Source organism: Macaca mulatta, chromosome 1 (genome assembly GCF_049350105.2).
Source record: "Macaca mulatta isolate MMU2019108-1 chromosome 1, T2T-MMU8v2.0, whole genome shotgun sequence".
In the NCBI taxonomy this organism is placed as follows: Eukaryota; Metazoa; Chordata; class Mammalia; order Primates; family Cercopithecidae; genus Macaca; species Macaca mulatta.
Window position 1 is genome coordinate 217,883,821 of NC_133406.1, and position 14,282 is coordinate 217,898,102.

The 14,282-nt window shown below is 42.4% G+C and overlaps 1 protein-coding gene and 1 long non-coding RNA gene across 17 annotated transcripts in view; one reads left to right on the forward strand and one right to left on the reverse strand.

Annotated features, from left to right (window-relative positions):
* The window catches only part of LUZP1 (leucine zipper protein 1), a 96,690-nt gene that overhangs the window by 43,257 nt on the left and 39,151 nt on the right, over positions 1–14,282 (forward strand). The gene's annotated exons all lie outside the window — the stretch shown is intronic.
* Positions 4,586–5,712, reverse strand: LOC144335359 (uncharacterized). Its single transcript, XR_013406165.1, has 2 exons — positions 5,267–5,712; positions 4,586–4,872 (listed from the first exon to the last, which is right to left on the reverse strand). It is a non-coding gene; the product is annotated as an uncharacterized LOC144335359 (long non-coding RNA).

Below are 14,282 nucleotides of genomic sequence, written 5' to 3' on the forward strand. Positions count from 1 at the left end.
ATGGAATATGCAACTATGTTGGAATCACAAATACAATTCTCTTGGAAAATCTCTGAAGTCTACCCAACTCCACCCCATAAGTAGGTACTAGTGTAGGCTGATTAAATGATTTGAATACAAGTGTAGAATATTCCCAAGGAGTCCATAGTTCTTTGTATGTAATTCTAAAAGCCAAAATGCATTTAAAAATGAAAAAAGTAATTTGCTTCCTGGCAAAACCTGACCTGAATTGAAGTAGGCTATTTATAATCTTTATCTCACCTTTTATTAGAATTGTTCACATATTTAACTGTAGAAATATTAATGTGTTTGCCTGTTGGGTGCTGCCCCAGTCCTTAAGTTTCCAAAGTTTGAAAAATTTTGAATTTCAAAACACATTTAGCCCCAAACAAAGAATTGTGGATTGGTACTTGTTTTGTTGGTGATAGTTCCTTGTTACACGGATTCTTCTTGAAACATACTCCAGGGGATTGAGTTTTTGTATTGAGCTTTCATTGGTTAATAAAGCATGGTGGGGTTGGGAGGAGGGAGAGCATCAGGAAGAACAGCTACTGGATGCTGGGCTTAGTACCTGGGTGATGGGATGATCTGTGCAGCAAACCACCGTCACACACAATTTATCTGTTACAAACCTGCACGTTCTGCATATGTACCTCTGAACTTAAAAGTTGGAAAAAAAAGAAAAGCATGGCAATTAATTTCCACTGCTATTTTTGTTTGTTTCACACAGGGTCTCATGCTGTCTCCCAGGCTGGAGTATAGTGGCCTGATCATGGCTCATTGCAGTCTTAACTTCCTGGGCTCAAGCAATTCTCTTACCTCAGCCTCCCGAGTAGCTGGGACCACAGGTGTGTGCCATCATGCCTAGCTAATTTTTAAAAATTTTTTGTAGAGACAGGGTCTCACCATGTTGCCCAGGCTGGTCTCGAACTCCTGGGCTCAAGCAGTCCTCCTGCCTTGATCTCCCAAAGTGCTGGGATTTCGGGGGTGAGTCACCACACCTGGCCTTGTTTATTTTTTTATTTTTTTATTTTTTTGAGACGGAGTCTTGCTCTGTCACCCAGGCTGGAGTGCAGTGGCCGGATCTCAGCTCACTGCAAGCTCCGCCTCCCGGGTTTACGCCATTCTCCTGCCTCAGCCTCCCAAGTAGCTGGGACTACAGGCGCCCGCCACCTCGCCCGGCTAGTTTTTTTTTTGTATTTTTTAGTAGAGACGGGGTTTCACCGTGTTAGCCAGGATGGTTTCGATCTCCTGACCTCATGATCCGCCCGTCTCGGCCTCCCAAAGTGCTGGGATTACAGGCTTGAGCCACCGCGCCCGGCCAACCTTGTTTATTTTTTAAGAGACTGGGTCTCACTCTTTCACCAAGGCTGGAGTGCAGTGGTGTGTTCATACTTCACTGTAGCCTCCATCTCCTGGGCTGAAGTGATCCTCCTGTTTTAGCCTCATGAGTAGCTGGGACTGCAGACGCGCACCACCACATCCAGCTAATTTTTAAAATTTTTTATAGAAATGGGGTATGGCTCTGTTGCCCAGGCTGGTCTCAGACTCTTGGACTCAAGTGATCCTCCTCACTTGGGCTACCAGAGTGTTGGGATTGTAGGTGTGAGCCACCGTGCCTGGCCTCGTGTCTGTTTTAATCTAGAGTAGGAGTCAGCAGACTTTTTCTGTAAAGAGCTAGATACTACTTTCAGCCCTGTGGGCCATCTTGTCTCTTGTGAGGGAAAAACAGCCATAAATTATACATAAACAAATGGGCATTGTTGTGTTCCTATAAAACTTTAGTTTGCAGACCCCTGCCAGTCCATTCTAACTTGTTTGTGTGTATATCTTTAATAACATTCTCCTTTGGAAGAGTACAGGCCAGTTATAATGTCTCATAAATCGGATTTGTCTGATTGTTTTTTTTTTTTTTTTGAGATGGAGTCTCGCTCTGTCTCCCAGGCTGGAGTGCAGTGGCGTGATCTCGGCTCACTGCAAGCTCCACCTCCCAGGTTCACGCCATTCTCCTGCCTCAGCCTCCCGAGTAGCTGGGACTACAGGCGCCCGCCACCGCGCCCGGCTAATTTTTTGTATTTTTAGTAGAGACAGGGTTTCACCGTGGTCTTGATCTCCTGACCTTGTGATCCGCCCACCTCGGCCTCCCAAAGTGCTGGGATTACAGATGTGAGCCACCGCGCCCGGCCTTTATTGTTTTCTTATACTTAGATTCAGGGTAAACATTTTTGGGAAGAAATATTACATAGATGCTGCTGTGTACTTCCCCTTGTGTCGTATTGGGAGTCATATAATGTCAGTCTGTCTCTTCATTTATTTATTTATATTTTTTTGAGATGGGGTCTCTCTCTGTTGCTTAGGCTGAAGTGCAGTGGCATGATCTCGGCTCACTGCAGCCACCCCCTCCTAGGTTCAAGTGATCCTCCGCCTCAGTCTTCCAAGTAGCTGGGATGACAAGTGTGCGCCACCATGCCTGGCTAATTTTTGTATTTTTAGTAGAAACAGGGTTTCACCATTTTGGCCAGGCTGTTCTTGAACTCCTGACTTCAAGTCATCCACTTGCCTCGGCCTTCCAGAGTGCTGGGATTACAGGCATGAGCCACTGCACCCAGCCTGTCTCATTATTGTTGATGGTAAGTTTTATCTCTCTATTGTAAAGATCCCTACTTCCCTTTGTAAGAAATCTTTACAGTGACTTTGAGAGAGTATGAATATCCTGTTTTCCAACCAAATGGTTTTAGCATCCACTGATAATCTTGGCTTGAATCCATTATTACATTGGTGGTTGTGATTATAGTTCTTAATATCTGCTTAAGTAACAGCAGCAATAATAAATTATATTTTTAAAATGCTTGTGAACTTAGAAAGCTCTGTTCATATATATTGTCACTGTGATTTTGTAGTTTAGTTTCCCATCATAGACTTATCTCCTTGGAGGATAAGGCTGAAAGATTGGGTCTACATGTGTAGTGTGCTTCCTAGAAGCAGGCTTCCAAAATAAGAGTGTCTGTCTTTTCTGAACCCAAGGCTGGTTAAGAAGAAGGGACTTAGCCTAGGCTTTTGCCCAGGTTTTTGCCTTGGGTTCCTTACTTCTTATGTCAGTATTTCTTGTGTTTTAGTGGTTCAGTTTCTGAGTCCTGTAGTATTTTCTGCATCAGTTTTGGTCTAATTATATGTAAATGCTTGTATTAAAGACCATCAAGTAGTTATAGCCAGAAAGGTGCACATAATAATCTTCTTAAACATTTTCTTCTCACCAACTTCTTATGAAAAATTTCAAACATAGAAGAGTTGATAGAATATTTATTAGAATATTCGTTGGAATTCAATAATTATCAACTGTTTGCCTTATTATACTTGAGTAGCTGTTGGTATCTGTGTCTCTATATACATCACAACAAATTTTTTTCTGAACAATTTGACAAGCTGCAGATGTGTCACCCTAAATAATAAGGATAATCTGCTACACAACCATCGTACCATTCTCACACCTAAAAAATTGTTTGTTTTTAATCAGCCCATATTCAGATGTCGCCAGATTTCTCAGGAATGTCTTTTATAGTTTTTTTTTTTTTAAAGGCACGTTCTCTTGAAGAACAATAGTAGATGAGAGACTGACGCATATTAAGAATTGGACAGTAAAGTTTTCTGTGTGGTCTCCTGACATAAAGAGTAACTAGTACGTTTATATGGTGCCCTGAAGGTAGCTGTAATTAGTCGCATTTCTTTGTTCGATAAAATGAGATCGACTGGGGGTGGTGGTGTCAAGGCTTCTTTAGCTTATGACCAGGTGTTTGACCTTTCAGAGTATCATTGATGAGCATGACAAATTGAAAAAGTAAGAAATTAGAATGATGCCTAGCTCACTGCCTGACTCATGGTAGGTACTTAATGAATATTTGTTGACTTAAAAAGATGTAACTGGAGGGGGTGTGCCAGAAAAGGAAATAACCATATTTCTGTCCTCCTTTGTTGAGCAGTTATTTGGTGATTTCAGTGCATTTAGTCTGTTAGAGGTTGTGGGAGATTAAAGGTGGGAAACAGCACCTTGGGCAACATAGTGAGACTCTGTCTCTACAAAAATAAAATTAAAAATAAGCCAGGTGTGGCCTGGACACGGTGGCTCGTGCTTGTAATCCCAGCACTTTGGGAGGCCAAGGCAGGTGGATCACCTGAGAGGGTCAGGAGTTTGAGACCAGCCTGGGCCAACATGGTGAAACCCCGTCTCTACTAAAAATACAAAAAATAAGCCAGGTGTGGTGGCAGGCACCTGTAACCCCAGCTACTTGGAAGGCTGAGGCAGGAGAATTGCTTGAACGTGGGAGGTGAAGGTTGCAGTGAGCCGAGATCATGCCATTGCGCTCCAACCTGGGCAATAAGAGCGAGACTCTGTCTCGGAAAAAAAAAAGAAAAAGCCAAGCGTGGTGGCAGATGTCTGTTGTACTAGCTACTCAGGAGGCTGAAGGGAGAGGATTGCTTGAACCCAAAAGTAAGAGCTGCAGTGAGCTATGATCACACCACTGCACTCCAGCCTGGGCCACAGAGTGAAACCCTTTTTTTTTAAAAAAAAAAAAAAAAAAAAAAAGAAAGATGGAGATTTGCTCTTGTTGCCCAGGCTGGAATGCAATGGCACGGTCTTGGCTCACTACAACCTCCACCTCCCGGGTTCAAGTGATTCTCCTGTGTCAGCCTCCTGAGTTGCTGGGATTACAGGCATGCGCCACCATGCCTGGCTAATTTTGTATTTTTAGTAGAGATGAGGTTTCTCCATGTTGGTCAGGCTGGTCTTGAACTGCTGACCTCAGGTGATCCGCCTGCCTCAGCCTCCCAAAGTGCTGGGATTATAGGCCTGAGCCACTGTGCCTGGCCGAGACCCTGTCTTTTAAAAAGGAGCAGGAGGGCCAGACGTGCTGGCTTCCACCTGTAATCCCAGCACTTGGGAAGGCAGAGGCGGGCAGATCACCTGAGGTCAGGAGTTTGAGACCAGCCTGGCCAACATGGCAAAACGTTGTCTCTACTAAAAATGCAAAAATTAGCTGGGTGTGATAGCATGCACCTGTAAACCCAGCTCCTTGGGAGGCTGAGGCAAGAGGATCACTTGAACCCGGGAGGCAGAGGTTGAGGTGAGCTGAGATCACACCACTGTACTCCAGCCTGGGTGACAGGGTGGGACTCCATCTCAAAAAATAAAATAAATAAATAAATAGGAGCAGGAAACAGTGTTCTGGCTCCTGAGGAGAACTACAGTATTAGCTGAGAGGAAACAAACTCTTTTTTTTTTTGAATTAATATTTATTGACTGCCTTCTGCATACCAGCTAGTATTCCAGGCTAGGCACTGGGGTACAGTGGTGAACAAAACTCAAAATCCTTCTCTTCATGGAGTTTACATGCTGGTTGGGAGAGACAAGTAGTAAACATCAACAGAATCATTTCAGATAGAGATGGAGAAAAAGAGTAGTTTCATATACTAGGAAGTAATGTGAGAGGAGTGCAGCTTTCGCTAGGATTGTCAGCTAAGGCATTTCTGAGGAATGATATTTGAACTGTGACTTGAATTAGGAGGCAGTAGCTGCCATGGGAAGGCAGAGGAAGCTCCGAGTAGAAAGGTCTTTTTTTTTTTTTTGAGACAGAGTCTCACTCTGTCACCTAGGCTGGGTTGCAGTGGGGGTGATCTCAGCTCACTGTGACCTCCACTTCCTGGGTTCAAGCGATTCTCCTGCCTCAGCCTCCCTAGTAGCTGGGATTACAAGCGCCTACCACCACGCCTGGCTAATTTTTGTATATTTAGTAGAGACGGAGTTTCACCATGTTGGCCTAGGCTGGCCTCAAACTCCTGACCTCAGGTGATCTGCCCACCTTGGCCTCCCAAAGTGCTGGGATTACAGGTGTGAGCCACCATGCCCCGCCCCCAGGTAGAAAGATCTTAAGGTGGAAGTGAGCTGGCCAAAGTGAGGACACAGGAGGCCAATGTATGTATAAGAAACATTGAGTGAGAGGTCTCAGAGAGAATGGTAGAATATGATAGGAGATGAAGTAGGAGGGGTGGCAATAACCAGATTCTGTAGAGTTTTATTTTAAGTGATGGGAGACCATTGATAAATACGAATGGTGCTCCATAAAACAACGGAAGGATCCAGGCCATTGATAAGGACTTAATTTCAAGAAACTCTTAATTTAGGGACTGGGCATGGTGGCTCACGCCTGAAATCCCAGCACTTTGCCAGGCTGAGGTAGGAGGATTGCTTGAGCCTAGGAATTCAAGACCATACTGGGCTATATAGTGAGACCCCATCTCTACAAAAAAAAAAAAAAAAAAAAGGAAACTATTAACTTGGTGGATCCTAAGGATACCCCCCTCTCTTGCCCTCTTTTATTTTTTTTCTTAAACATCTCTCTATTGGATAACCGTTATATTCATAATATTGTACAGGTAAAAATACAAAGAAATGACAGTTCTGCACCTTCAGTGAGTTTTGTGTTTTACTTGGAGTATTATGACATAAACACATACACAAATGTTTATGCATGTCCTGTATAAAAGAACAGTACATCGATCATAGTAATATATGCTTGTATAGCAAATGTCAGTAGGTTTTCAGCAAGGGTAGAGTTAAAGAATAGTGAGTGTGGAAAGGTTCCACTGAAGAGAGGTTAGCATTGAATTTCTTGAATAGATTTGATGAGCTGGAGAGGGCATTCCAGGCAGGAAAAATGTCTGGGCAAAGTTAAAACATGAAGTAATTTGTCTTCCGGAAATGAGTAGATCAGTCTGTCCCTAGAAGGAAAAAGATGACCTCCAGCTTGCCAGGGCCTTGAGTGATGCATTAAGGAATTTAGACTAATCTGTAGTTATTGTGGATAACCCTTTATACATCTTACTTATGTGTTAGTCACTTGTATTCTAAATCTGCTTATTCATTTATAGTATTTATAATATTGTCTGCTATGATCACTTGCAGATATATAGTGGAATTGTGATTCTGGCACATGGTACATATATAAACATAGATACAGATGCAGAAAATGAATGAACCGGGGAGGAAAATCTTTTAAGTGATCTTACTTCCTTAGGAAAGTTTGATGGGATGGAATTTGTTTCTCTAGTAGGAGTGGAATAGTTGGAGGATTTTGTTGAGAGATGGGTTGGAGGAAATGTTGAATTATAAGAAGGCTATACTGATGTTAAAATGTGTTGCAAGATTCTGAAGCTCATTGTCTTATTTATTTATTATTTATTTATTTATTTATTTTTGAGATGGAGTTTTTGTTCTTGTTGCTCAGGCTGGAGTACAATGGCATGATCTTGGCTCACTGCATCCTCTGCCTCCCGGGTTCAAGTGATTCTCCTGCCTCAGCCTACTGAGTAGCTGGGATTATAGGCATGCGCTTCCATGCCTGGCTAATTTTTGTATTTTTAGTAGAGATGGGGTTTCTGCATGTTGATCAGGCTGGTCTTGAACTCCTGACCTCAGGCGATTTGCCCACCTTGGCCTCCCAAAGTGCTGGGATTACAGGTGTGAGCCACCGCACCTGGCCTCATTATCATCTTTATAATCTGGGTTTTGATAAGGCAATGATCATTAATTTTTGAGGGCTGAAAATAAGAGAATGGTGAGTCTAATGATGAGATTTTTCTATCTCGATCATTATTTAAAATATGCCCCACGATATACACACAATCCCAGTAGCTTCTAAACACTCTCTCATCTACCCAAATTCCACTGGCTTTAAAAACATTTTATTTCATGTCAGTCTCAGCAACGTCATTGATAAATGCACTTTGTGACATTCATTAGGACTGATGCTATAGCCTTTTAAGATTGTTGAATATTTTCTGTTTATTTTCTCTTTAGCTTAGGGAAGACTAATCAGTATATAGGCCTATGCTGTTTATTGGCTCCGCCTAAGAAGCACAGCTTTTATAGCTGGAAGAAATATCTGGAATATTTTTTATCACTCAGTATTACAGATCTGACATCTAATGTTCTGCATAGATAAGTGCCTTAGCATGAAAGGAGGGAGTTATTATCTAGTTATAGAACCCAGTGTCCCTCTCCCACAATGAAGCCAGGGTTATAATCCTTCTCAAAGTGAAACAATATATTGAGGTATATATCCCAGTTCTCTGCTATTGGAGGCTTAATAGTGCCAATTGGAGAGATAGCACTTAGACATATTATAAAAAGATTAGTAATGGTCAAGCCACATCCTTTCTTTCTTAAGGGTAAACTAATTTGAGTTTAAGATGTTTACCTTGTAATGCTCCAAGTATGGTGGGACTTTTAATAATGCTGGCCTTAGAGGCATTTATTCTGTCTTCAAGGCTCAATTAACACTAATAATTAATTTTGTATAACACTTTACATTTATGAAGTGTTTTTATAAGCATTAGCACATTTGATTGTTAGATGGGGAGGCAAGTACATTTATCTCTATTTTAGCTGAAACTTAATACATAAATTCAGATTTTACTTCACATCCATGTCTTAGTATACTAGGTTATGCTGCTTTTTATGATTTCACTTGCTTTATATCCAGAGTCCCATAGTAATGAATTATGTTATAATGGATTCCATTTTGGAATAAATCCAGTTTTTTTTTTTTTTAACTGAAAAACCTGTATTTTCCACTTTTTTAAAAATTCAAAGCGACTTGAATGAACTTAATTTTTTTTTCTTTTTCTTTCTTTCTTTCTTTTTTTTTTTTTTTTTTGAGACGGAGTCTCACTCTGTCCCCCGGGCTGGAGTACAGTGGCCGGATCTCAGCTCACTGCAAGCTCCGCCTCCCGGGTTTACGTCATTCTCCTGCCTCAGCCTCACGAGTAGCTGGGACTACAGGCGCCCGCCACCTCGCCCGGCTAGTTTTTTGTATTTTTTTAGTAGAGACGGGGTTTCACTGTGTTAGCCAGGATGGTCTCGATCTCCTGGCCTCGTGATCCGCCCGTCTCGGCTTTTCACTCTGTCATCAGGCTGGAGTGCAGTAGTGCGATCTTGGCTCACTGCAACCTCTGCCTCCTGGTTTCAAGCGATTCTCCTGCCTCACCCTCCCAAGTAGCTGGAATTACAGGCATGTGCCACCATGCCCAGCTAATTTTTGTATTTTTAGTAGAGACTGGGTTTCACCATGTTGGTCAGGCTGGTCTCGAACTCCTGACTTTGTGATCCAGCTGCCTCAGCCTCCCAAAGTGCTGGGATTACAGGCATGAGCCACTGCGTGCGGCCAATTTTTTTCTTTTTAAAACTAAAACGGGGCCAGGTGCGGTGGCTCACGCCTGTAACCCCAACATTTTGGGAGGCTGAGGTGGGCGGATCACGAGGTCAGGAGATCGAGACCATCCTGGGTAACACAGTGAAACCCCGTCTCTACTAAAAATACAAAAACTTAGCCGGGCGAGGTGGCAGGCGCCTGTAGTCCCAGCTACTCGGGAGGCTGAGGCAGGAGAATGGCGTGAACCCGGGAGGCGGAGCTTGCAGTGAGCTGAGATCCGGCCACTGCACTCCAGCCTGGGTGACAGAGCGAGACTCCGTCTCAAAAAAAAAAAAAAAAAAATAATAATAAAAAATAAAAACGCAAAACTAAAATTGGAGCTGAAGAATTTGATCCTAGACAGATCCTTGAGTTTGAATTAAATTATCCTTTTTAACTCTCATGGATTCAGTAAATAACAGATGTCCTCTATGTGCCAGACTTAGTGCAGAGGGTGGGAGGTGGTGGGAGAAGCCTTAAGAATTAAACTATTACAGTGAAAAAACCAAGAATTTAAAGTCAGGTAGACCTGAATGCAAATCCCAGCCCTGCTAATTAGTTATTAGTTGCAAATTGCTAAGTGCCTTGGAGCTTCAATTTTGTAATCTCTAAAATGAGAATAATAACACTTACAGAATTATTTTGAGGAATAGGGTGATATATATAAAGCACTTAGTAATGTGTGCTTTATAAGACGTGACTGCCCATAGACGAATGAATAGACAAAAATGTATGGTGAGAGTTACTGAGTCTTTTTTTTTTTTTTTTTGAGACTGAGCCTCGCTCTGTCACCCAGGCTAGAGTGCAGTGGCGCCATCTTGGCTCACTGCAAGCTCTGCCTCCCGAGTAGCTGGGACTACAGGCGCCCGCCACCACGCCCGGCTAATTTTTTGTATTTTTAGTAGAGATGGGTTTTCACCATGTTAGCCAGGAGGGTCTTGATCTTCTGACCTTGTGATCCGCCCGCCTTGGCCTCCCAAAGTGTTGGGATTACAGGCGTGAGCCACCGTGCCCGGCCTGAGAGTTACTGAGTCTTGACAGGAAGTGTTTGGCTGACCTAATGCAGAATAGAGTGAAGTGATTTTGGCTGCCAGTATACTGTGTGCTGCTTTTGTTGAAACTTGTAGCTCTCACACTGGTATTTGCCAACATTACATTTTACTTCTCACATAGTAAAAGACAACTCATTCCTGTGGAGTTTAAGGCATGTGGGAACATCTGTCTGTAGGCTAGACATTTAAACTTCTGTTGTAGCTCAGTTGGGGCAGAAATTGCACATTACAATAGTAGTAGCTCTCAGGTAGCAGAGAGCCTCTCTGGGCTGGTACCTATATTCAGTTTCCTGAATTCTGTAAACATCAAAAGCAAGAATGGCCATCCAGGATGAAGGGTACAGCTGACAGTATGGTCAGTAAACTGAACAGGGTGTAAGACTAAGAACTTATTTTGTTTTCTAAAATGGTGCCTTCTTCCTGTTTAAACTTCTGTTGAGCATCTGTCATATGCCAGGTACCGTTCTGGGTTCTAGGAATAGAGAGTGTAAGTAAGTATAAAATATAACGAATCTCAGGAAATACTGAGAACCATGAAGAGAAGTAAAATAGGAGAAGCAAGTATATTGGGTCTCACTATGCTGCTCAGTCTGGCGCCAAACTCCTGGGCTCAACTGATCCTCCTACCTTATCCTCCCAGTGTACTGGGATTACAAGCATGAGCCTCCACACCGGCCTTGCTTGTTTTGAAATAGGATCTAAAATAGGAGCCAACATAGTGTGTTTTAGTCACTAGAAGGGCCCTTTATATGAATAGAGAGAGCACTGACTTCAGAAGTTGCTTTAGGAGGTAGAAGGGAGGGGAGTGGGTCTGGTACAGTTAAAAATTGGCCTGCATGCCATCCTTGGAACATGTATTTTACTGTGAGTTATACCACTCCAGAAGACATATATTTATGTGTCCAGGACACCTAATGATCCCCTCCCGTACACACTTCACAGTATTTTAAAAAGTATAGTCTGTGGACTATCTGTATCAGAATGCACAGTCTGTGGGCTCTGCAACAGGTCCACTTAATCAGAAGATTTGAAAATGGTACTGAGGCATCTGTAATTTTAACAAGTACCCAGGTAATTGTATATCCATACAAAAAGTTGAAAATTACTGTTTGTAACCTTGTTGATAGAAATAATCTTTAATCCAGTCTTAGTAGGCAGGCAGGCAGGCAGGCAGGCAAGTACTTGCTTATTTAAGAGTCGTTACTTTTCATAATTGACGTTGGAGCTTGCATTTCCTTTTGCATTGATTTAACTTCTTGCTTTAATCTCTGATATACTGTGTCCTCCATATTAAGATGTGTCAGTGAGACAGCAGAAAATGAAACTTTTGTCCTCTTTCCTCACATTATTTTGTTTTCACCATTAGCCACATCCCTGGGAAGAGGCAGCCTCTGAACGGAGAATGCTGAATTGACTGTATAGACTGATGTGCTTTAGTAAAAAGCTTGCTCACACTCAACACTTTTTTCCCTGTTTGTTGAAAATTCTAGTTGTTTACCTGTTACTAAGAATTTATTTATTTTTCGTAGATCTTTAAATGTCTAACATGCACTTAAAATGAAAGAGAAAAACAAAGAGAATGAGGATATTGAGAAAGTATATGATTTACTTAGTAATAAGACAGTAAATACTTGGTATCAAGGTAGGGGATAGAAAAAAATCAGCAATGGCAAATTTAAACCATCTGCAGATGGTCCAGCTAGATCCTTACGGGGGTCACAGCCAACGTTTTAGTGGGCATACTTTTGAAGAAAGTGTGCACTGTTTTCTCCATTTTAATTTTAACAGGACCACTGATATTGTCAGGTTGTAAGCATATCTGCTAGGACTCATGAGTAGGACTAGGCCAGCAGATACCCAAGCGTATCTGCCAGCTCCCAGGGAGGGCTACTGAGGACAGGGTTTTCCAGCTTCCTTGGAATTTCCACTTCCTAGTAGTAGGATTTGAGTCCCTCTCTCAGCTCTGTATGACTGGAAAATCTGCAATTCAAGCTTGATTTATTTGGCTTAAATGATGGGGCAAACCTCCAAACCTGGGCAAGCTCAACACTTTTGTACCTTGCCTTTTTTGTGCTGTCAGGGCTCCTGTCAAGGTTAGGTCATTTAGAGTTTGAAAGGACATTAGAATGAATGAAAGTCTATACCTTTCATTTTATTGTTAAAGAAACCAAGAGTCAGAAAAGTGAACTTATTTTCTTGAAGTCTAAATACCAGAATATGAAGTCAGATGATGTGGATTCCTTCAGTGGAGCCATCTAGTTGAGTAGTCTTTTTAAAAAATGTACCCCCTTGCCCCAAAAGGATGTTACTCTTTCTGTTTAGGGTTCATGTAGTCTTTCCATTCTAGTAGTCGATTGTTTTTGACTTCACCTGTATAGTGGAGGCCCCATTAAGCCATGAGTGATAATTGTATCTTGCTTCTTAGTAAAATTATGTAATATTTAAGATAAAAACCCTTGAAATTAAGGCATATGGAGGAGGAATAAATCTTCCTGGGTCACACCACAAAGCAGCAGGGGAGAATTCACGGAGAGTTGGTTTGTTTGCTTGGTACCATATGTTTACTTTCTTTTGCCCACCCTCTCTTTAGCCACTTGACTCCCTTAAAGTCAATCTTGTGAAGAGGTATCATGTGGCAGAAGATACCAGAGTTGGGAATCTGGCCACTTAGGTCCTAGCTTTGCTTCAAGACTCCACTTCCTCTCTTTGGGCTTTATTTTTCCCCGTCTTTAAAATGAAAGGCTAGGCTAGATTATTGCACCCTAAGTATCTTTCCATCTCTGATACTCTTTGATTTCACAAATCTTGGAAGGTTCTAATGCTGTTTGATGAAGGGCTGCAGCTTTCCATTTGCTTTTGCTCATAGCATGATTCTACATTGGAACTTTACCATGGTGTACTTTGGGTGGTCTTAGGGCAAGGTTTTTTTTTTTTTTTTTTTTTTTTTTTTTTCCAGGAGGAATTTTTCTGAGAGTGTAGATTGTATAGATAAGCCAATTTTTGTTTTCTTTTTCTTTTTTATTTCTTCTTCAGTGCTCCAAGACATCTGAATTTTTTTTTTTTAAGAGAGATGGTAAAAGGTTAAAAATAAGCATGAGAAGACTACTTTGAAAGTTGGATCTTTAGGAAGTACATTAATGAGTATCCCAAGTGACTACTCTTGGGAATAATCAAGAATAGCAAATGTCTTAGGTCTGTATAGGGTGGCATAGCATTGTGGCATTTTCCTGGTGCTGTTGCAAAGCACAAGGATGTTCAAAGCGTATGGTTAATTTTTGACCTTGGAAAGGAAGTGCTGGCTTACCTCAGGGCCTGAGAGCAGGGAGAGCTACTGAGGACTGGGTTTTCTAGCTTCTTTGGAATTTCCACTTCCTAGTAGTAGGAAGCTGAGAGAGTAGGAGCTTCTCTCAGCTCTGTATGACTGGAAAGTCTGCAATTCAGTCTTGATTTATTTGGCTTAAATGATGGGAGTTTGTTTACCCTGAAAATGTCACTTCAACCCTGAGATAGCCTAATGATGCTTTTTTTTCAATTGGAGTCTCGCCCTGTTGCCCAGGCTGGAGTGCAGTGGTGCGACTTCGGCTCACTGCAACCTCCGCCTCCCGGGTTCAAGTGATTCTCCTGCCTCAGCCTCCTGAATAGCTGGGATTACAGGCATGTGCCACCACGCCTGGCTAATTTTTGTGTTTTTAGTAGAGATGGAGTTTCACTGTGTTGGTCAGACTGGTCTCGAACTCCTGACCTCGGGATCCATCCGCCTCAGCCTTCCAAAGTGCTGGGATTACAGGGTAAGCCACCTCGCCCTGCCAGCCTAATGATTCTTTTCTTTTTTTTTTTGAGACGGAGTCTCGCTCTGTTGCCCAGGCTGGAGTGCAGTGGCTGGATCTCAGCTCACTGCAAGCTCCGCCTCCCGGGTTTACGCCATTCTCCTGCCTCAGCCTCCCGAGTAGCCGAGTAGCTGGGACTACAGGCGCCCACCACCTCG